Source organism: Bubalus bubalis, chromosome 23 (genome assembly GCF_019923935.1).
Source record: "Bubalus bubalis isolate 160015118507 breed Murrah chromosome 23, NDDB_SH_1, whole genome shotgun sequence".
NCBI lineage: Eukaryota > Metazoa > Chordata > Mammalia > Artiodactyla > Bovidae > Bubalus > Bubalus bubalis.
In genome coordinates, this window is record NC_059179.1 from 36,015,004 (window position 1) to 36,040,032 (window position 25,029).

Sequence of the window (25,029 nt, forward strand, 5' to 3'; positions counted from 1 at the left end):
GGGGACCATCTGGACCCAGGAATCCAACCTGCGTTTCCTGCATTGCAGATGGATTCTTTACTGCTGAGCCAGCAGGGAAACCCACAACTAATTGTTGTTAAAATAAAATTAGATAATACATCAAAACTCTTAGAAGAGTTCTGGAACATGAGAAGAGTTCCATGAATTGCTAAATTATTGTCATAATCACTTGTCTATGAATCTAAAATGCTGGCGATCATGCATGTATTAATTCATCTTATGCCAAAATTACCTCTAAAGTAAGGAAGTCTTATATAGGCAGGTGACGTAATACTTAAAGTCAGAGATTGTCTTTGTTGACTTTGTGATTGAGTATCAAAAAATTTTAAAAATGAAGGAATTTTACAAAATATCCCTATTTTCTGTAATAAATTGAATAGTCATTGAACATTGTTCATACATTATTTGGTGATTTTTAAAGCCCTGTATTTATTTTTTGTATTAAATTATGCTTTGATGCTTATGTTAAGCCCAAGAAAAGAATTTATGACTACATTATTTTTACATCTAAATTAATTATTAAAATGTTCCTATCTTCCTTTTTTTCTCATTAATTTCTTAAAGCAAGTCTTTTTCTACATACCGACTGCACAGTGATGGAGGTCTACATAGTTTTATTATAAATAAAAATAACTGTCAAATATGAGATCTAATTTTTAATTTTTTTTCTTGAGTTGCTTGTATAGTTTATTTCTTGAAGTTAGGAAAATTAGAGTGGTGTTTGTAATTTATTCTTTCTTCTCTTCTTGTAAGGAATCACAAGGTGAAAAAACAATCATTAGATAACTTTCTAATAAAAAGCTTAGCATTTCCTTTCATTTGAATAGCATTTGTTTTGTTTTTCTCAGGAGGAAGTGCTATTGTGTTAATTCTGAATTATTAATGGTATGCCACACCATGGGGGAAAAAACCTACAACCACATATTTCAATGGTTAAAGAGAAAGCATCACCTTTTAAGGAAGAAAATAATGCAGTATTGAAAATATTTCCCTTATAGCAAAAAGCATTGCTCCCTTGCAGACTTTTTTTTAGAGCATTCTAGTCTGACTCTTCCTTGAGACATGTTCATTTAGAAGCTTTTAGTCACGTTTTTCCTAAATATGTAATCGTTGCCCTTTGTCCTCAGGATAAGAGAATAGGAAGGTCCGGTAGGAGCTGCCCTACACCCTCACTCATCTGTGTTTTGGGGGCACAACAAAATTCTGTTCCTGGAAAGTAAGGTTGAGTGGCAGGGGTACCGTCTTACTTTCGTTTCTAGCATGTAGTGTGATACTGTTGGCGCTTTGGCCGGGGTTCAGTGGGCATTTATAAAATGAATAGGTTTCAAGCCAGTGGACGTTCACATGTCCGATGTATGATTAAATTGTTCAAGTCACTTTTAGATAAGTCATTTAATTCAAGTTTTGCACTCCTGGCTTGCTATCCAAATTACCGTCTTCCAGTTTTCTCTGGACTTATTTATTAACAAGTGATAGAAACCGTGACTACATTTGGAACACATGTTGGCCAAGTACTGTGTTGAGTAATGTGTAGAAAAAGTGAGTGATGAATGAGATATTATGAACTTCACCAATGAAACCCTTTTGATCAGTAATGTTCTGAGATTCTTCTCTAGAGTGGAATAAAATAATATAATCTAAATTCCTGACTCCTGAACAATTGAAGAAAATGGTATTCCCCTCAACTGCAGTAATTAAAGTTTTGGCTATTAACAAATAACTGAGCCCTAGTTAATAATGTATGAAGCTGACAGGTGTCTGATGGAACCTCATTACTTTAAGGACATCATTGCACCCTGAATTGTCTTTCCATTACTATACTTGAGGCAAGAGTTCAGGTATGATTGTCAGGAAGCAAAACAGTGCAGGGACTTGCAGAATAAATTGCCATATGGCACTGCCAGGGTACAAAGGTGCAGTCAGGAGCCCTGAACCCTAAGCACATGTACTAGATATGTTACAGGTGAGGGCGTCTCTATTACATTTATGAGCCAATGGGTCCTGGAAGGCTTTATTAGACAACAGATGTTAACTTGTTAAAGCATTTTTTAAAAATAGCCTTATAAAAAGTTTATAGAATGCATGTTTTAACCTGCTGAGATCCAACATAAATAATACTTAGGAAATAATTGTAAAACCAAACAGTAGTTGTAGGAAATGTTGATATTTTAGAAAATACTTTGACTCATTGTAAAGTGTATGCCTTTAGCCATTATTATTTGACTGTAGATATAATCTATGAGTCAGGCAGGATCTTTGTTTTTCCATAGTCTCTTTTAAATGCAATATACCTCTTTATATATAGGCATGATTGCTTCCAAGTTACCACATTCTTAAAAAGGCACTTAGCAAATCCATTCAAATTTAATACATTTATGTGCTGAGGAGCAATTTCTGTAGAAAGTTCTTTCTTAAATTAGTTGAATTTTTTAAATATGTAATAGAATAAAAAGGGGAGATTTTATTCAAATAAGGGTATATCACAACCTTTTTTTTTGATATATAGCAGTACTTTGGTATTGCTGTACTTATATAGCAGAAAGGTGACTACTTATTTCAAAATGTTTTTGTACTCATTTCTTTTTTAATATCCTATTGTGGGCAGAAATGAAACTATACTTAAGTTCAGGTTATTACCATTACTCTAATAGCTATAAATGCACCACTATTTCATGTGAGCAAACATGGGCTGAGATTTAGTGAATCTACTGGATGAGAAAAATCTATTTATCCAATGGCTGGTTTATAGTTTTTCAGTAGAACATTGGCCTCCACATTTTTGGTTAACTTCAGTACCCTTTATCTGAATCAAATTGCTCATGATTCTAAATATAAAATAAATACAAGCTTTTTTGACAGTGGTAGAAGACAGGAGGGGCCAGAGCCTTGTCAGCTTTTATCCTCCTGTGTCCCCAGCCCCATATCTCTACCCCTAATGTTATATTCTGCTATGCTAAGTTGTTTCTGTCATGTCCAACTCTTTGCGACCCCATGGACTGTAGCCCACCAGGCTCCTCTGACCATGGGATTCTCCAGGCCATGCCCTTCTCCAGGGGATCTTCCCGACCCAGGGATCAAATCTGTGCCTCTTACACAGATTTGTAAATCTTGACAACGCAGTTGAGTTCTTTACCACCAGCATCACCTGGGAAGCCCACTAAAGTGCATTTCAAAAAAGTATATTTGAGTGGAAAATCAAATAACATGTAAATTAAATGACTGTCAGTATTTCTGGTAAACTAATTACAAATCCTACATCAACTATCATACTGTTTTCTGATATAACCTCTATATGGTGTTTGCCACTTTTGTTATTCTAGATACCACTTTGCCATTTCTCACTTCCACCCCTGTATCTACCCCCTCTCCCACAGTCTACAAAGAAACACACACACAGACACATACACACACATGGAGCCCACTCTTGATCACTGTCAGTTTCTTAAGTATACCTTATGGTAGATAAAGAGCTTCCCTGATGACTCAGTCGGTAAAGAATGCACATGCAGTGCAGAAGACTGTACAGGTTCAATCCCTGGGTCAGGAAGATCCCCTAGAGAAGGAAATGGTTACCCACTTCAGTATTCTTGCCTATGAAATCTCATGGACGGGGGAGCCTGATGGACTCAGTCTATGAGATTGCAAGATTTGGACATGTGGCTTAGCCATGACTCAGCTACCAACTACCACCACTATGGTGGCTAAAGATCAGATCAGAAGCAAAATTTTGAAGTAGATAGTAAAGAAATTGCTCATTCTATCACTAATCTTTCCTCCTTCGGTAATCCTTCACTAACAGAACCTAGCCATTACCACTTTTCTGGGGAGCACCTAATCATTCAACTTTCTCAGTTGTTTGATGTTGTTATTGTTTGGTCAGTACTTTGTGTGCAATGCTTTAAAACCCAATGGACTGCAGCGTGCCAGGCCTCCCTGTCCTTCACTGTCTCCCGGAGTTTGCTCAAATTCATGTCCATTTAGTTGGTGATGCTATCTAACCATCTCATCCTCTGCCTCCTTCTTTTGCCCTCAGTGTTTCCCAGCATCAGGGTCTTTTCCAATGAGTTGGTTCTTCACATCAGGTGGCCAAAGTATTGGAACTTCAGCTTCAGCATCAGTCCTTTCAGTAGATATTCAGAATTGATTTCCTTTAGGATTGACTGGTTTGATCTCCTTGCTGTCCAAGAAACTCTCCAGAGTCTGCTCCAACACCACTCAATTGTTTGCTTTCTACCAAAACAAATCTGTTCTAGGCTTGGATTCATTCTCTCAAAGCCCTGGTAATTGACATACATCCATTAAACATGTAGCTAATATGTTAATATTAGTAATACAAAATAAATTAGTTTCCCCTCCCTCATCATATTTAACACCCCAATCATTATATTCAGTTGCATAATACAAAGACTTAAGTTTTACCCAGTAGTAGAACTCATTAAATACTTTCATGAATATCATACATTTGGCTGACTACCTAATTATGATAATATTTTAGAATTGTATATTAATAGCGATACTACCTTAGATTTTTATAGTGCTTATAATCTCATTTCTTGAAGTAAGTTAGCTGCATACTAACTTAATGCAGAGAACCAGTCTACCACTGATGTGGAATGTGTAAGGCAGTCTGGGGTGATATGTAAACATTTGGAATTAAGAAGCATTGAAATATATGTTCATTTGTAAATTGTCTTTTTTCCCTTTTGAAATCCGAAACAGAATGTCACTAGTTTTATTTTGAAATAAATTATAAAAGGTGAGTGGATTTAAATCAAAAGGTTATATAACTAATAGTATAGGGGAAAATGACAAGTTTACTAAGGCAGTTCTGAAATTAGGTAAACTTGATAAGCTGCACTAGCTCACTTGCTCTTCATAAAAAATATTTGGGTGGGTGATGCAGCTCTTGGGTCCCCATTTATCAGCTAACGAAACCAAGGCTGAAAGGGGAAAGGGTTAGTGATTTGTCATGTCTAGACAACAGCAAACCTGAATCCTCTCTTCTGACAGTTGTCAAGTTCTCTTTATTCTATATCAAGATATTAAAACAGACTTGTCTTATGATTGGTTATGTTCATAAATATGTGTATATTTATAGTAATAAAAGTATTTTGTGTATGACTATGTACATATCGTTTATTACTGAAAATATGTGCATACAGATAAGACTTCATGTGTTCTAAACTTATAGAACTAATTTGGATAAGTTCTTATAAAGGAAATATTAGACAAATATCTTGCTTAAAGTAGAATGTAGGTAACAGTGTTATATGAAGAAACATGACTTTCAAATTTACCTATAAAATGCATTTCCAAAGAAATTGATACTGTTATATATATTTTGTATGCACTTAACACCATTTCTGATGTTCTTTTTAGGCTCTTGATAGTAAATAAATAATATTTGAGGGAGTAGTAAAACTTATTTAAACACGATTTTTCAGCACAACAAGTTGTGAGTGGAACACAGAAACACTATAAAAGAGGAGACATTTGGAAAAGAATTTCCCAAGATGGGAATAAAGCATATGTTATGATTAGACTAAGTATTAGATTGACTTTTCCTTGCTTTATTTGGGAGAGCAGAGGATAATAGAAATGCGGTTTCAAGGCACTGAATTCTGTTTTTCCAGTCATCTACAAATATTATAAAATACCATACACACATACATATGCACACATATACACACACACAAACACTAAAGATCTCCATCTATTTATTTATAAGACTCTGGGGAGAAGAATGAGGTTGTGAAACATGGTTTAGATTTAGCTAGTATGTCCTAAATAGCAAAAGCATACTGAGTTTGATGAAATACATGTGATGCTTTCAAAAGTAAGCTTTGGGAAAGATCAAATAACTGACAAAAGAACATTTATTTTTTAATTTAAAACGAAAAATCCCAAACACTCTCTTAGTCTAGAAAGGACAGGTGTCAGCAGGTTGACATCTTGCAAATTTGACTTTAGCATTGCTATTCTGAAGTAGAAGTTTCTATAATTGTTAGATTTCATCTCAGGGACCATTACCACAGTGAGAAGTTACTGCAGGAGAAGGGGTCCATGTGCATGGTTAGCTGGATCCCTTCGCTGTTCACCTGAAATTATCACAACATTGTTAATCAGCTATATCGTAATACAAAATAAAAAGTGCAAAAAATAAAAAAAAAGAAGTTAATCTGCACCTGGATTTCAGTACTGTGAAAATATAGTTTATTTCTGTGACAGTTTAATTTTAAAATGTGTGAAATATTTATAAATATATATGGTATTTAAATGTCATCTCTTTAAAAGTATGGAAGATGAAGTTGGTGAAAAGTGAGTATGTGAATCTACCAGCATACAATCCAGACTCTCAATAGTTTGAATCTAGCATAATGTCATTCTAAAACCACCAAAGCTCCTTGACATTGGCCTCAGGAATGGTTTTTTTTTTTTTGGAGTTAATACCAAAAGCATAGATAGCAAAAAGGAAAAATAAGCAAGTGTTATTACATAAATTAATGTTTATTAAATCAGTATATTATTTTTAAATATGCAAAGGCTTATCTTACAGTCTTTCTAAGATTGCACTTATCTTTTCCATGAATGTTCTTGTTTTCTACTAAGTGAAGTATAAAGGTTTGTCTTTCTATATCTGTATTCTATTTCTTTCCCATTAATCTGCCTGTATTGTTCAACTTCAAAGCTGAGAACTACATTACGCATCACATAACTTGCCTTGGCTGTTTACATTTGCTTTGACTTCAGTTAACTGAATTAAAGATGTTTTACTCTTCTTGCTTGGTGTCATGGGTAGGCTGATACTTCACCCAGTAATGTTTGTAAAATATTGTTTTAATTATATGAGAAATATGTACATCTGAAGGGACAGAATGGTAAATAGTGTAAAGGACTGGTTGTGTAGTGTAAAGACTGGTAAATAGTGTAAAGAACTTTGTAATTAATTTCTACAAATTAATACAAATTAATAGTTGGAATTTATAACATACAAATTAATACAATTTTATAACTTATAATACAAATTAATACAAATTTCTACAAATTAATAGTTGGAATTTATAACAATACAAGCGTATCATCTGTTTTTTTTTTTACTTAATGAAAAAATTTAGTGTGTCATAGAATTCCATTATAATCAACTTTTATGAATGCTAGTATTGTGGGCTATATCATATTTTATGCTATTTTGAAACTTCCTTTGAGTTAGAGATCTTTACTTTAGTGACATCTTACTGGTACCCAAGTAAAGCACTTTTTATAACTAAAAAGACACAGCCTCCCTTTGACCCTGTCATTACTGCTATCCTGTACTTGGCTGTGCTTTTTGTTGTAAATTAAAATAGATGAAGGCTGTTGAGCCAAGTCAATGATGGAAGCTAATTTAATGTGTAGTAATTGATGAACTCTAAATTGTCCCACTTTTCCTTTTTGAAACACACTGAGTAGAGCTTAAAATTCCAGACAGAGTATTTTGATTTATGCTTTTTGTCACATGGATATTGAGCAACTCAATGTAGATAGAGAAACAGGAATTAACTATTTATAAATACTTTCATAGTTTCTGTTTATTTGACTGTAAAACAGTCAGAGAAATGGGCCCAGCTTAAATATACTAGTAGAGTAACCATTTTCTAAAAAAGGCGTGCTGTCTGAGAGAGGGGACAGGGTCATATAGAGATTACCAAGTTAATGCAATTAGTTAAATGCTATGAGGCAAACTATTCTAAAAGAGGGGGGAAAATCAAGTAGGGAAAAAAAAAACCCATGGTGACATGTGTCACCATGATTTTGGTGAATTTTGGTGAATCCAAATGCCCTTGAACCTGAATTTACAAGAGGAGAGATACAATAGCATCCCAGCATGATGGAACTGCCTTGCATATGGTACACTGTTAAAGTTCAGTAGAGTTCAGAAGATGCTGAAGTTGTCACTAGTATCCAGAAGCAATGCAAGAAAGCAGCTATCCAGAGACTACCATTGCTAGCACTATTCTGCTCAGTGCTTTTTCCATTCAGTTCAGTTCAGTTCAGTCACTCAGTCGTGTCTGACTCTTTGCAACCCCATGAATCATAGAATGCAAGGCCTCCCTGTCCATCACCAACTCCCAGAGTTTACTCAAACTCATGTCCATCAAGTCGGTGATACCATCCAGCCATCTCATCCTCTGTCCTGCCCTTCTCCTCCTGCCCCCAATTCCTCCCAGCATCAGGGTCTTTTCCAGTGAGTCAACTCTTCGCATGAGGTGGCCAAAGTATTGGAGTTTCAGCTTTAGCATCATTCCTTCCAATGAACACCCAAAACTGATCTCCTTCGGAATGGACTGGTTGGATCTCCTTGCAGTCCAAGGGACTCTCAAGAGTCTTATCCAACACCACAGTTCAAAAGCATCAAATCTTCGGCACTCAGCTTTCTTCACAGTCCAACTCTCACATCCATACATGACCACTGGAAAAACCATAGCCTTGACTAGGCGGACCTTTGTTGGCAAAGTAATGTCTCTGCTTTAGAATATGCTATCTAGGTTGGTCATAACTTTCCTTCCAAGTAGTAAGCGTCTTTTAATTTCATGGCTGCAGTCAACATCTGCAGTGGTTTTGGAGCCCGAAACAATAAAGTCTGACACTGTTTCCACTGTTTCCCCATCTATTTGCCATGAAGTGATGGGACCAGATGCCATGCCATGATCTGCGTTTTCTGAATGTTGAGCTTTAAGCCAACTTTTTCACTCTCCTCTTTCACTTTCATCAAGAGGCTTTTGAGTTCCTCTTCACTTTCTGCCATAAGGGTGGTGTCATCTGCATATCTGAGGTTATTGATATTTCTTCTGGCAATCTTGATTCCAGCTTGTGCTTCTTCCAGCCCAGCGTTTCTCATGATATACTCTGCATATAAGTTAAATAAGCAGGGTGACAATATACAGCCTTGACGTACCCCTTTTCCTATTTGGAACCAGTCTGTTGTTCTATGTCCAGTTCTAACTGTTGCTTCCTGACCTGCATATAGGTTTCTTAAGAGGCAGGTCAGGTGGTCTGGTATTCCCATCTCTTTCAGAATTTTCCACAGTTTATTGTGATCCACACAGTCAAAGGCTTTGGCATAGTCAGTGAAGCAGGAATAGATGTTTTTCTGAAACTCTCTTGCTTTTTCCATGATCCAGCAGATGTTGGCAATTTGATCTCTGGTTCCTCTGCCTTTTCTAAAACCAGCTTGAACATCTGGAAGTTCACGGTTCACGTATTGCTGAAGCCTGGCTTGGAGAATTTTGAGCATTACTTTACTAGTGTGTGAGATGAGTGCAATTGTGTGGTAGTTTGAGCTTTTTTTGGCATTGCCTTTCTTTGGGATTGGAATCAAAACTGACCTTTTCCAGTCCTGTGGCCACTGCTGAGTTTTCCAAATTTGCTGGCATATTGAGTGCAGCACTTTCACAGCATCATCTTTCAGGATTTGAAATAGCTCAACTGGAATTCCATCACCTCCACTAGCTTTGTTTGTAGTGATGCTTTTTAAGGCCCACTCGAAAAGACCATCCACAGTGCATGCATGAACAGAATTGTGCTCTCTGCTCACACAGTCTGTGTAGAATAGCTAATGCAGAGGAACAAAAAGAAAATCAAGACTTTTTGGAATAATATTCTCACACCTTTTACTATTTGGCAGAAGTGTTAGGGGCTATGCAGTAAAGTTGCTAATCGTTTAAATTTGGTACTTCTAGCTGCTGAATTGAGCTATTGGAAATCTTTACTCTTATGATTAATTTTTAACATTCTTATAATACAAATAGACTGAATCACACTCAGAAAGTGACAAGTTAAAATTTTTTCATCGAAAACAAAAACTTTACATAGCTGTGCGATGTGAATAGAACTGCAAATCCAAACCACAGTCTCATCATGCAGTGATTTATTTATTTTTTTGAGTGTTAGGGGGTTGTAGTTTGCTTGTTTTGATTTGTTTTGAGGAGTTAGAACAGCACAAAGTCTAATGGGCAACAAGGAGAGTCCTTTAGAGTAAGGCCATCTAGGACTGTTGATAGGCTGAGAAGTACATCTTGTAAGCAGTGGTCAGCTGCGACCTACTGAAATTTTAGTTTTGTGTTTTGTAAAAATTATTATCAGGAGAAGAGAGCCAAGGACTTCCTATTAAACTTCCAAGTGATGAGAAGCACAAGAACAGTTTAGGGCCAAGAAGATGAAATGACCAATAAAATTAAACTGAATTACAGAGGAAAGTCAATCCTTTAAAAACAGGAACCTGTTGCCAAACTAAGTTCAAAAACACTGCTGCATGAACTCAATAAAGCAGATAATTTTTTTTAAGTGTTGCTAATACCAGGTCAGAACAATATCAAGAGGAATTAAGAAGCACTGATTGAGTCACACAGGCTGTTAGAGGTCAGAGACAAAAATTACAAGTAGGGTATGCCTGCTACCTTAGAGCACTCTTATTGTTTGAACCTCTCTCTTCCTTTGCATCTGTAACTTTATGCAGGTTTAGTTATTTAATGACATCTATGATTATTCCTTCTCATTATTTGTCTGATTTCCAATTTCTGAATACTGGTGTTTATCGTAGTTATAGAAAAAATCATATGGTCATCTCAGTAGATATTAATAAAAAAAATTATAGCATTATTTATGATTTAAAAAACTTAGAAAACTATGAATACAAAGAAATTTCTCATAATTGATTAAAAAGTATCTGTAGAAGTCCAACATATAGCAGACATGGAACTTAGTGGAGAAATGTACAAAGGACACCTTTTAAAATTGTAAACGGTGGAAGGATGCCATCTATCCTGTTTCTATGTAAAATGTACTGGGGCATGTAGCCAGTGTGGTAAGTCAAGAAGAAATTAAAAGTATGCAGGATAACAAATAAATGAATCTTTCATTGTTTACAGATTATGTAATCATCTACAAAGAAAATCTGATTAAATCTATGAAAAAAATTTTAGAAATATTTAAAAAGTTAGAAACCTCAAATAAATATACAAAAGAAAATTTTGTTTTTATATACACAAGTAAAAAGAGTAATGTAATTTTTAAAAATTATAGTAACATCAAAAATATAAGCTACTTAGGAATATTTCTAACAGATGTGCAACACAAGGTATAAAGTTTTATAAAGCTTTATTGAGAAATATTAATAAAGATCCAACTAAGTAGAGAGAGATAACTTCATGGCTGAGAAGATTTACTGTAGTTAAGATATGAGTTCTACTCAAATTGTCGTATAGAATTAATGAAATTGCCATTTCAACAGGGTTTTATAGAATATAAAAGATAATTTTGAGATTTACATAGAAGAGCAAAGTATTGAGAATATCCAGGACATTCCTGACAAAGAAGAATAAGATTAAATGACTTGCCTTTCAAGATATCCAGGTTTAATATATAGCTAGAGCAATGGAGAAAGTGCATATTTTGCACAGGGGTAGAGAGATATAGAGAAGCCAGCAAAATCCCACATATGTTTGGAAACTTGATGTACATCAGTGATAATTATTTGGGATAAAATAAATAAGTTATAACCTCATACAACAACATGGATAATTGTTAGAAACATATGCTTAAATGAAAAGAGCAAGTCGTAAAGGACTGTTCACAGCTAGAGAACATTTGTATAAACATCAGAAAGCACCAGAACTATTGATAATTGTGGTTACCTTTGGAGTGGGAAAGTGGGGGAGTGAATGCGAAAGGAGCACACAGGTGGGTGGAAATTTTAGTCACATTTCTAATTCTTTAGTAGGGTGATGATTCTGATGTTCATTTTATTATGCTTTTAATTGAATACAAGCAACATATGCATTAACTCATATGTATTTATATACATTAAAATATAATCTTTTGTGTGTGTCTAAATATTTTGAAATAAACGTATATGAAATAAATAGAAGAAAGAAAAACCAGGATACTTTAGAAATAGATGAAAAGATTTTTGCCTTTTCTGATATCAAAATTTAATGTAGTGCTTGCATAATGATAGATCACTCTTGGAATTGAATAAAACGTCCAGAAATATGGACTTCCCTGATGATCCAGTGCTTAAGAATCTGCCTTGCAATGCAGGGGAGGTGGGTTCGATCCTTGGTCAGGGAGCCAGATCCCAAGTTGTGAAGCAACTAAGCCCACACACCACAATGAAAGATACCACGTGGCACACTGAGCTCCTGTGTGCTGCAACCAAGGCCCAACACAGCCAAGCAAATAAGTAAATCTTTATAAAGAAAATAGACCCCACAGGAATATATAAAAACCTGTGGGAATTTGATCTATGACTTGATTTCTGTATTAGTGAGGAAAAGATAAGCTATTTAATAAACCATGGTGGGATATTTGATTATCCATATTGGAAAAATGAAACAGGATGTCAACTGGAACAAAAGATAAACTCAGATTAAAATTAATAACATTTCATTTCAAACAAAAGCTAAAGGTTTCACCTGAAAAAAAAAATTACAGGATAGGATCTTAGTAAGTTTAAGATACACATGAATTTCTGGGTAAATTGCAAAAAGAAGCTTGCCTATGTGTGCCAGAGGCATGTACAAAATTTTCTTGGCAATACATTTGTGACTGCAAAAACTGCAGCTAACACACATGTCCATTTAGAAATAAATTGTGCTGTATTCATCTAGTGAAACATTATGAGAGGAAGAAAAGAAACCTACACAGGCATCACATGAATGAATTTCAAAATCTTGAAACTTATGTATAAGAAGAGCAAATTGCAGGAAATATACAGCATGTAATGAATGAAAGGTGCCTATCTAAGCCATATTGTTTAGCAGTGAATCAGTTCAGTTCATTCGCTCAGTCGTGTCCAGCTCTTTTCAACCCCATGGACTGCAGCACGCCAGGCTTCCCTGTCAATCACCAACTAACGGATCTTACTCAAACTCATGTCCATTGAGTCAGTAATGCCATCCAACCATCTCATCCTCTGTCGACCCTTCTCCCACCTTCAATCATTCCCAGCATCAGGGTTTTTTGAGATGAGTCAGTTCTTCAAAAGTATTGGAGTTACAGCTTTGGCCTCAGTCCTTCCAATGAATATTCAGGACTGATTTCCTTCAGTATTGACTGGTTGGATCTCCTTGCTATCCAAGGGACTCTCAAGAGTCTTCTCCAACACCACAGTTCAAAAGCATCAATTCTTTGGTTCTCAGCTTTCTTTATAGTCCAAGTCTCACATCCATACATGACTACTGGAAAAACCATACCTTTGACTAGATGGACCTTTGTTGACAAAGTCATGTCTCTGCTTTTTAATATGCTTTCTAAGTTGGTCATAACTTTCCTTCCAAGGAGTAAGTGTCTTTTAATTTCATGGCTGCAATCACCATCTGCAGTGATTTTGGAGCCCCCAAAATAAAGTCTGCCACTGTTTCCACTCTTTCCTCATCTATTTGCCATGAAGTGATGGGACCGGATGCCATGATCTTAGTTTTCTGAATGTTGAGCTTTAAGCCAACTTTCTCACTCTCGTCTTTCACTTTCATCAAGAGGCTCTTTAGTTCTTCTTTGCTTTCTGCTGTAAGCATGGTGTATCTGCATATCTGAGGTTATCAATATTTTTCCTGGCAATCTTGATTCCAGCTTGTGCTTCATCCAGCCCAGCATTTCTCATGATGTACTCTGAATATAAGTTAATTAACCAGAGTGACAATATACAGCCTTGACGTACTCCTTTCCCGATTTGGAACCAATCTGTTATTCCATGTCTAGTTCAACTGTTGCTTCTTGACCTGAATACAGATTCTCAGGAGGAAGGTCAGGTGGTCTGGTATTCCCATCTCTTTCAGAATTTTCCACACTTTGCTGTGATCCACACAGTCAAAGGCTTTGGCGTAGTCAATGAAGCAAAAGTAGATGTTTTTCTGGAACTCTCTTGCTTTTTTCGATGATCCAGTAGATGTTGGCAATCGGATCTGATTCCTCTGCCTTTTCTAAATCCAGCTTGAGCATCTGGAAGTTTCACAGTTCACATACTGCTGAAGCCTAACTTGGAGAATTTTGAGCATTACTTTGCTAGCATGTGAAATGAGTGCAATTGTGCAGTAGTTTGAGCATTCTTTGGCATGGCCTTTCTTTGGGATTGGAATGAAAACTGACCTTTTCCAGTCCTGTGGCCACTGCTGAGTTTTCCAAATTTGCTAGCATATTGAGTGCAGCACTTTCACAGCATCATCTTTTAGGATTTGAAATAGCTCAACTGGAATTCCATCACCTACACTATCTTCGTTCATAGTGATGTTCACTTGACTTTGCATTCCAGGATGTCTGCTCTAGGTGAGTGATAACAGCATCATGGTTCTCTGCATTCTGAAGATCTTTTTTTGTATAGTTCTGTGTATTCTTGTCACCTCTTCTTAATTTCTTCTTCTTCTGTTAGGTCCATACCACTTCTGTCATTTCTTGTGCCCATCTTGCATGAAATGTTCCCTTGGTATCTCTAATTTTCTTGAAGAGATCTCTAGTCTTTCCCATTCTGTTGTTTTCCTCTATTTCTTTGCATTGATTGCTGAGGAAGGCTTTCTTATCTCTTCTTGCTATTCTTTGAAACTCTGCATTCAGATGGGTATATCTTTCCTTTTCTCCTTTGCCTTTCACTTCTCTTCTTTTAACAGTTATTTGTAAGGCCTCCTCAGACAACCATTTTGCCTATTTGCATTTCTTTTTCTTGGGGATGGTCTTGATTACTGCCTCCTGTACAATGTCATGAATCTCCGTGCATAGTTCTTCAGACACTCTGTCTATCAGATCTAATCTCTTGAATCTATTTGTCACTTCCACTGTAAAATTGTAAGGGATTTGATTTAGGTCATACCTGAATGGTCTAGTGGTTTTCCCTACTTTCTTCAATTTAAGTCTGAATTTGGCAATAAGGAGTTCATGATCTGAGCCACAGTCGGCTCCCGGTCTTGTTTTTGCTGACTATATAAAGTTTATCCATCTTTGGCTACAAGGAATATAATCAATCTGGTTTTGGTATTGGCCATCAGGTGATGTCCATGTGTAGAGTCTTCTTTTGTGTTGTTGGAAGAGGGTGTTTGCTATGACCAGAGCATTCTCTTGGCAAAGCTCTGTTAGCCTTTGCCCTGCTTCATTCTGTACTCTGAGGCCAAATTTGTCTGTTATTCCAGGTATCTCTTGACTTCCTACTTTTACATTCCAGTCCCGTATAATGAAAAGGACGTTTTTGTGGATGTCAGTTCTAAAAGGTCTTGTAAATCTTCAAAAACTGTTCAATTCAGTTCAGTTCAGTGCAGTCTCAGTAGTATCTGACTGTTTGCCACCCGTGGACTGCAGCACACCAGGCCTCCCTGTCCATCACCAGCCCCCGGTAGTTACTCAAACTCATGTCCACTGACTCAGTGATGCCATCCAACCATCTCATCCTCTTTCGACCCCTTCTCCTCCCACCTTCAGTCTTTTCTATCATCAGGGTTTTTTCCAATGAGTCAGTTCTTCGCATCTGGTGGCCGAATGCGAAGTATTGGAGTTTCAGCTTCAGCATGAGTCCTTCCAATGAATATTCAAGGTTGATTTCCTCTAGGATGGACTGGTTGGATCTCCTTGCAGTCCAGGGGACTTGCAAGAGTCTTCTCCAACACCACAGTTCAAAAGCGTGAATTCTTCAATGCTCAGCTTCCTTTATAGTCCAACTCTCACATCCATACGTGACTACTGGAAAAACCATAACTAGATGGACCTTTGTTGGAAAAGTCATGTCTCTGCTTTTTAATATGCTGTCTAGGTTGGTCATAGCTTTTCTTCCAACCAGTAAGCATCTTTTAATTTCTTGGCTGCAGTCACCATCTGCAGTGATTTTGGAGCCCCCCAAAAAATAAAGTCAGCCACTGTTTCCACTGTTTCCCCATCTACCTACCATGAAGCGATGGGACTGGATGCCATGATCTTAGTTTTCTGAATTTTGAGCTTTAAGCCAACTTTTTCACTCTCTTCTTTCACTTTCATCAAGAGGCTCTTTAGTTCTTTGCTTTCTGCCATAAGCATAGTGTCATCTGCATATCTGAGGTCGTTGATATTTCTCCCAGCAATCTTGATTCCAGCTTTTGGTTCATCCAGCCCAGTGTTTCTCATGATGTATTCTGCATATAAGTTAAATAAGCAGGGTGACAATATACAGCCTTGACATACTCCTTTTCCTATTTGGAACCAGTCTGTTGTTCCATGTCCCGTTCTAACTGTTGCTTCCTGATCTGGATACATATTTCTCAGGCAGGTCAGGTTGTCTGGTATTCCCATCTCTTTAAGAATTTTCCACAGTTTGTGGTGATCCACATAGTCAAAGGCTTTTACATAGTCAATAAAACAGAAATAGAGATTTTGGGGGTATTCTCTTGCTTTTTCCATGATCCATGATGATCCAACAGATGTTGGCAATTTGATCTCTGGTTCCTCTCTGCCTTTTCTAAATCCAGCTTGAACATCTGGAAATTCATGATTTACCTGTTTTTGAAGCCTGGCTTGAAGAATTTTGAGCATTACTGTTCAGCTTCAGCTTTTTCAGCATTACGGGTCAGGGCATAGACTTGGATTACTGTGATATTGAATGGTTTGCCTTGGAAACGAACAGAGATCATTCTGTCATTTTTGAGATTGCTTCCAAGTACTGCATTTCGGACTCTTTTGTTCACTATGTTGGCTACTCCATTTCTTCTAAGGGATTCTTGCGCACAGTAGTAGATGTAATGGTCATGTGAGTTAAATTAGCCCATTCCAGTCCATTTTAGTTCACTGATTCCTAAAATGTCAATGTTCACTCTTGCCTTCCCCTGTTTGACCACTTCTAATTTACCTTGATTCATGGACCTAACATTCCAGGTTCCTATGTAATATTGCTCTTTACAGCATCAGACTTTACTTCCATCATCAGTCACATCCACGACTAGGTGTTGTTTTTGCTTTGGCTCCATCTCTTCATTCTTTCTGGAGTTATTTCTCCACTGATCTCCAGTAGCATATTGGGCACCTACCAACCTGGGGAGTTGATCTTTCAGTGTCCTGTCTTTTTGCCTTTTCATACTGTTCATGGGGTTCTCAAGTCAAGAATACTGAAGTGGTTTGCCATTCCCTTCTCCAGTGGACCACGTTTTGTCAGACTTCTCCACCATGACTCGTCCATCTTGGGTGGCCCTACAAGGCATGGCTCGTAGTTTCATTGAGTTAGACAAGACTGTGGTCCATGTGATCAGATTGGTTAGGTTTCTGTGATTGTGGTTTTTATTCTGTCTGCCCTCTGATGGAGAAGGATAAGAGGCTTATGGAAGCTTTTTGATAGGAGAGACTGAGGGGGAAACTGGGTCTTGTTCTGATGGGTGGGGCCATGTTCAGTAAATCTTTAATCCAATTTTCTATTGATGGGTTGGGCTGTGTTCCCTCCCTGTTATTTGACCTGAGGTCAAACATATATTAAAACTATTTAAAATAAAGAGAACAGTTAACACAATATTCAGGATATAGGTCTCTGGAAGGAGAGAGACACAATGAGAAAGGAACAGAGGAGCCTAAAAGATATTGATCACTCCTTTCCTTGAGCATCTGTGAGTAAGTGGACTGCTACAATAAAGTACCACAAATTAGGTGGTTTGAAATAAAAATTTATTTTCTCCTGGCTCTAGAGTCTGTAAGTCCAAGATGACTACATTGACAAGACTGGTTCCTTCTAAACCATGAAGGAGAGTCTGTTCCACACATCTATCCTAGCTTCTGGTGGTTCGCTGTCAACCTTTGGCATTCCTTGGTTTATAGATACATGACCCGATCATTTTCACGTAGAATTCTCCTTATGTCTCTGTCTCTTCACGTTACATTCCTCCTTCTCTACACATTCATCTGAAAGCCTCCCTAGCCCACCGAGCAGTCACTCCCAGTATGTATAAAGTGACCGACCATTCCTTTCTGTCCCTGCAGCTGGTGTGGGTTTCTCTTTTGTGGAATATTTCAATTGTGTCCTGTCTTTCTGTTCTCAGTGGTTAGTACAGGACCAGAATCTGATCTGTACTCAGTAAATGTTCGCTTAACTAAGCCCTGAATCTTAAATAACTGCATAAATTAGTTTACGTTTATGTTTCTCCTATGTTTCTCTGACCTTGGTCAGACTACCAATTTCCCTCTGAATTCTGAAAACTAAAAACTAAGGTCCTCCGTTTTTGTTTTTCAAGTGTAAGTACACATTACAGTGATTCAAATACTAATACAGATTTTTAGCATTACATGTAGAAAAATGTTCTTCTTCGTTTCCCAGGGTTTTAAATAGGATTGGTTAAAATCATACAGGTATTGGTAAAAATAATACAGGGAAGAAATACGCTGCAGATCACTTGTCACACCGGATATCTTTTCATTTTGTTGAACTTATTGAATTTTATCTCAAGCCTCATTTTACTCTAAATCTGTGCTCCACTACAGACTAGCTCTCTCCTTTGCTTAATATTTAACATTCACAGTACATTGGTGAGTGACACATGAATATACTTTTAAGATGTGTGCTACGCTTTTAGGAAGAGCCCCTTAATAGCTGAGTGAAATACATTCACTATTCTATTTCTCTAAATTACCTGCTCAGATCACAGGGATTATGACAGAAAAGAGTTTGTATGTGCTTTCCGGTTGGTTACTTTCTGAAGAGTTTGATGACTTTTTCAGCCTTGAAAAAATTAGTTTAGGGTGCATATATTACTTACTGACAGACATGGCTGTCAGCCCACCAGGCTCCTCTGTCCATGGATTTCCCAGGCAAAAAGACTGGAGTGGGTTGCCGTTTCTTCCTCCAGGGGATTTTCCCAACCCAGGAATCGAACCCACATTTCCTGCATTGGCAGGCAAATTCTTGACCACTGAGTCACCTGGGAAGCAATACTTTTAAAAGAAAAGTACACTTAAAACCACATCTGCTTACCCTCTGACAGTCTAGAGGTCAGAAGCCTGAAGTCAGTTTTACTGAGCTGTCATCAAGATGTTAGGGCACGTCCCCTCCAGAAATTCTAGAATCCATTTTCTTGCCTTTTCCAGTTTCCGAAATTACAGTCCTTGCATTTACTTGCATTCCTTGGCTCCTGGCCCCTTTCTCCATTTTCAAAGCCTGGAGTGTAGCAATCACATTGCCCTGGCCTTCATCTTTTGTAGTCAGGTCTTCCTCTGCCTCCCATTATAAAGACACCATGATTACATTAGGATCCTTCTGGCTAATCCAGGATAATCTCCCTATCTCAAAATCCTTAATTTAATCTCATATGCAAAGTCTCTTTTGCCAAATAAAATACTGTTCACAGGCTCCATGGATTAGAACCTGAATGCTTTTCTGGTTGTGGTTGTTTGTTGTTGGGGGCCATTATTCAGCCCACCACAGCTTTTATCTGACCAAATCAGACAGTACACTTTTCGTTGCTGTGACTTTCATTTTATCCATGGATTTACTTAGTATCAATATTGCTTCACAATTTTAGACCCAATTCACAATTCTGACATAAAAGCATAATACGTGAAGACATCTGATTTGTATCACACTGACCACCAGATGGCAAGCTTTGTCACTGTATTCTTAATCCTAATCTTAAACTAATTCCACAGTCTAAATATGCCAATTTAAAGTCAGTTAAAAGCCACTCAGTTTGGGATCAATTGAATTTTTATTATACTAGATCATTTCTGATGAGATTAACTACACACACTCAATTTTTTTTTTACATTGTCCTCTGAGCCACCTTAATGCTTCTGAAACAGATTACTTAATCTAGTTCTAACATCAGTAAAAGATTCTTCAAGTAACATCTAATATCAATAAAAGATTCTTCCAGTATGGTATTCACTTATTTTTCCAAAAACTAGTTGTACATTTCCTAAATTTTATTGACTATATATAAATAATTAGAGTTAAGATAAATAATTGACTATTGACTAATATTTATTTAATTGTAACTGACCATTATTTATCTTAATTGTAATTGTTTATGTACAGGATTTCTTCTAAACTTTGTTTTTTTAATACTTTTATCTCAGGCAAGTACTAATCCTTGCCACTTTTATTCTGTAATATCACATAATTTATAAATAATATGCAAAATATGCCAACTGTTTATCATATGAAAAGTTATTACTTTATTTCTCTAGTGTTTTTGTTTTCCAGGTCATACATTCTCATGATAGCAGTTCAGAAATTCAGAGGCATAGAAATAATGACAAATACTCCCCTTCTGTCACTGTTACAGAAACTTCTATATAAAAGTTGGGGAAAATATAAACTTAAGTAAATTAAAATTCATGTTATAAAGATAAAACTTTCTTCCCTTTCCTCCCAGGCAAAGGGATGTAGGTATAGTTTAGATATAGATACTATAAGTGAAAGTTGCTCAGTCGTGTCCGAGTCTGCAACCCCGTGGACTATACAGTCCATGGAATTCTCCAGGCCAGAATACTGGAGTGGGTAGTCATTGTCTTCTCCAGGGGATCTTGGAATTCCTAACCCAGGAATTGAACCAGGGTCTCCTGCATTGCAGGTGGATTCTTTACCAGCTGAGCCACAAGGGAATCCCATAGATGATTTAAATATAGTTATATAATTGGAGAATGGCACCCCACTCCAGTACTCTTGCCTGGAGAATCCCGTGGACGGAGGAGCCTGGTGGGCTGCAGTCCATGGGGTCGCTAAGAGTTGGACACGACTGAGCGACTTCACTTTTCACTTTCATGCATCGGAGAAGGAAATGGCAACCCGCTCCAGTGTTCTTTCCTGGAGAATCCCAGGGACAGGGGAGCCTGGTGGGCTGCCGTCTATGGGGTCGCACAGAGTTGGACATGACTGAAGCGACTTAGCAGCAGCAGCAGCATATAATTGGAATAATTCTTTACAGTGATCTTTTTTATTTTGTACTTAATGCAAAATATTGTGTCAGTTGTACAATGTGTGTGTATTCATTGCTCAGTCGTGTCCAACTCTGAGACTCCATGAACTGTAGCCTGCCAGGCTCCTCTGTCTGTGGGATTTCCCAGGCAAGAATGCTGGAGTGGGTTGCCATTTCCTTCTCCAGGAGAATCTTCCCAGCCCAAGGATCAAACCTTGGTCTCTTGCATTGCAAGCAGATTTTTTACCATCTGAGCCACCAGGGAAGCCCATTAATTGTACTGGTCCTCCCCTATTCCATCTCTTCACCCCTCAACCTTAAGTAAACATCATACCAAATCATGTTTTTTTAATATATATATATATATACACATACATACATATATATATAATTTTTGTGATTTCTGGTTTTTTGTATATTACCCTTACTTTTCGTGTAAAGTTCTATCCTTGGCATATTCCAATGTCATTAAAATTTTTTTGAAAACATAATTTTAATGGTCATAAATAATTAACCTTTTGGTACTCCAGTTTATTTGGCCAAATTGTCCTCACCTTTTCACTAGTATAAGCTATGCTTTGGCAGAAATTTATAAGTCTTGCTTGTGTCTCTGACTGCTTCATTAATATAGAGTCATAAAGTGGAATTACTGAGTCAAAGGATATATGCACTAATGATGTTCTTGATATCTATTAGCAAATAGCTTTCCAGAAAGGCCAAATCATTTGGATTCTCTTAATACAATTACTGAAGCTTTTCATTAATTTTTGCTAATTAAATTAAAATACTCTAATGTTTTCTTGTTACCAATTTATCTTATGAATCTCTTTCCTTTTAAATTATTGATATTACATACATAATAAAGTATATATAAAAATCATCATTATCCGACCTACTGTACTAATATTGGAGGACAAATATAATTTCTATAGATGGCAAGAATTAGATGCTGGAACAGAGAATAAATACTCTTTACCTAATTAGCCCAGGGTTCTCTAGCTTCTTATTTTGGGACTAGACTAGTATATATGGGACTAGACTTTAGCTAGTCCCATATATACATTGTGAGTTACTGTTCCTTGAGAAACTTGGAGCCTGACCTCACAAAGTTATTGTGAAGATATAATCACTTTCAAAGTGTGGTATTCCTAAAGGACTCATTGTGTTAATGAAAAGGTATATCAGTATATAATACTTAAAATGATATTTGAAAATTCACAAACTCTTGATCTCTTTTTAATGCTGTTTATTTGAAAGGGTTCAGAGATCTTTTCATAAGAAGAGAGTATTATTTCCAACATTATGCCCTGTCTTCCTGCCCTTTTGTTTGCACTAACAAAAATCTAGCCAGATTTGATGCATTTTTCTCTGAAAGGTATGTTTTGCATCATTTCCAGTTAAATGTTTTAAGTCAGCAGAATATAGTGAATTATCATAAATGTTATTGTAAGTTCAAGCTGAAATGTTAGCAGCAGAATTGCTATAGGGTAGCATTTAACTCATTTATTTGCTTTGTGTATTTGCTAATGTCTGTGGTACATATTCCTTAGACTGATGAGCTTACCATAGCTTCTAACTTGAATTAAAATATGATTTTGGTCTCTTTCTCTTTTTTAATTTTGTGGTCAATGCAACATTTAAACTAGAGGATCATTTGCTTAGTCATTTCGCTTTTCGTATCAAGTAAGCAGTAATTTGGGAAAATAAATTATAATTGTTTACTTAGGATTCTTAGAGAGGAAACATGCATGTGTTTTGTTGAAAACTGTGGCATTCTGTGGATTGAGTAAAAATTTATGTGATAGTCTTTTATTACTGATGTAGAGAAGAGCTGTATGAAAAGTAGCAGAGGCAATTGAATTTTCATGCCTACTTTAATAGTATTTATAAAATTTATAAATAGTATTTATTTATAAAATAGTATATATAAAACTTATAACAGTATTTATAAAATAGTATTTATAAAATAGTTTTTATAAAATAGTTTTTATAAATACTATTATATAGTCTATATAATTTCTTTGAAATTTTGTCTACTTGGCTTTCCAGTGGCTGATGGATATATGATGGTTTCTTAGTTAACAAAGCTTTAAACATCCAATACCGTGGCAGAGTTCCTTTCCTGTTTGTTGGCATGTCACCCATTCTGATACCATGCATGTCCGACTCCTATTGATTGCAGTGTTTGGTAATTGAAGCTTGTGTCGAAGGAATGATTGATACAAAGGTAGTTATGTTTTTCAAATCCTGGATCACAAACTAATTCCAATGTGTCTGAAAAGTAAAATCTTATTTCCTGTGATTACTCTAACTAAAAAAGGAATAGAAACGCAGGGTGAAAAAAGATTTGTGGGATTCAGAAATGAGATAGTTTGAAAGATTCTGAGAGAAAGAAGGCATGAAAGGAAAGGAATAATACACAGGATTTTGTAGTATGTAGAAGAAGGATAAAGGACTCTATTCTCAAAAACAGAATTGTGAGATAAAATAATTATTCTTACCTAAATTATTTAATGGTCATGATGTGGCTCATTTGAATTCTACACGTACTTTAAGTGTCCGTCTGACAGACTTGTTAAGGCCTTTAGTACCAGTCCAGCCTATGGAAATATGATCTTTTTTTGAGATCCTAGCATCTGTTTATGTCACTCACTTGACAACTCTTCACACATTTGCATTTCTGACTTGTTTTGCCACTAAAGTATTCTATTGTCAGTTAACATTTCATACCTTAAATCTCAATTTTGTAAGTAGAATATAAATCTGGAAGATAAGCACTCTGTCCTAATTCTTGTTAAGCTCCACAGCCTTAGCCAAGCATCTTATATTACAGAAGATTCTCAATTTTCTAGTGATTGATTGAGTGTCCCTTGGACTGCAAGGAGACCCAACCAGTCCATCCTAAAGGAGATCAGTCCTGGGATTTCATTGGAAGGACTGATGTTGAAGCTGAAACTCCAATATTTTGGCCACCTGATGAGAAGACTTGACTCATTTGAAAAACCCTGATGTTGGGAAAGATTGAAAGCAAGGAGGAGAAGGGGACAACAGAGGATGAGATGGTTAGATGGCATCACCAACTCAATGAACATGAGTTTGGGTGAACTCCGGGAGTTGGTGATGGACAGGGAGGCCTGGTGTACTGCAGTTCATGGGGTCACAAAGAGTCGGACACGACTGAGCGACTGAACTGAACTGACTGATTGAGTGTAATATATACCACTGTTCACCAAATAAACTAACTCACCCTATATGAAAAGCTAAAATAGCATTGAAAGAGCATGCCGACTTGGGTGAAATTTAGAAGCTTTGAAACATGTAGTTCATGAGTAAGTTATTTATTTTGGTCATATGATAATCCTGAGATGAAGGACTGGTGCTTGTAAGTCAAGATAGTATCAATATAAAGGGTGTGATAAATGGAAAGGGGGTACATGAATCAGATTATTTACATTTTAGAGATGGTGGTTCTAATGAGTACTGAACTGGAATTAATTCCAAAGTGTATCCCTTGAGCTGAAAGTGTGTTCAGTCGTAATTGCAGGACTTATGATAAATTGTCTTTGCCCCAAGACAGATTACAAAACTGGCACTGAGTCAAGAGAGAGTAATTGTAGGGGAATAGAAACCCGTCTGGACATCTGCTAGAAGGCACATTCTGCTGAAAGCTGAAGATAGGATCAATTCTTGACTTGCTTTGCTGACAACTTCACCTCTCAGAAGGTTGAGGGAATAGTGGAGGTCCAGGTTGGGGGAGTGTAAGTCCTGAGAGAGAGGGGAAATTGATTATATCATTTTAGAGTATCTAAAAGTGAGGAAAAGGAACATAGGCGCTAAGCATGTATGTACACCAGATTTTAACAGGATAGATTACAAAATGTTTACAGAAAAGCTGTTTGATCACATGGCAGGAGATGCTAGAATAAAATTGACTATCCTAACAATTAATCATTCATTTGTTTATTCCTTGATTTAGTAAGTAAAAGCAATGATGTTAAGAAACTCTAAAGCAGCTGGTGAATTAAGACCAGATCTGCGCTTCTTACTTTTTTGTTAGGTTAACTTGACTGATACATCTATGATATGCTGCAGATACAATGTATCAATGCATCTTGACTTCAGCAAGGGA

General features: G+C 36.7%; 1 protein-coding gene across 2 annotated transcripts in view; it reads left to right on the forward strand.

The window, feature by feature from the left end:
- The window catches only part of ATRNL1 (attractin like 1), an 802,632-nt gene that overhangs the window by 486,831 nt on the left and 290,772 nt on the right, over nt 1-25,029 (forward strand). The window lies entirely within an intron of this gene.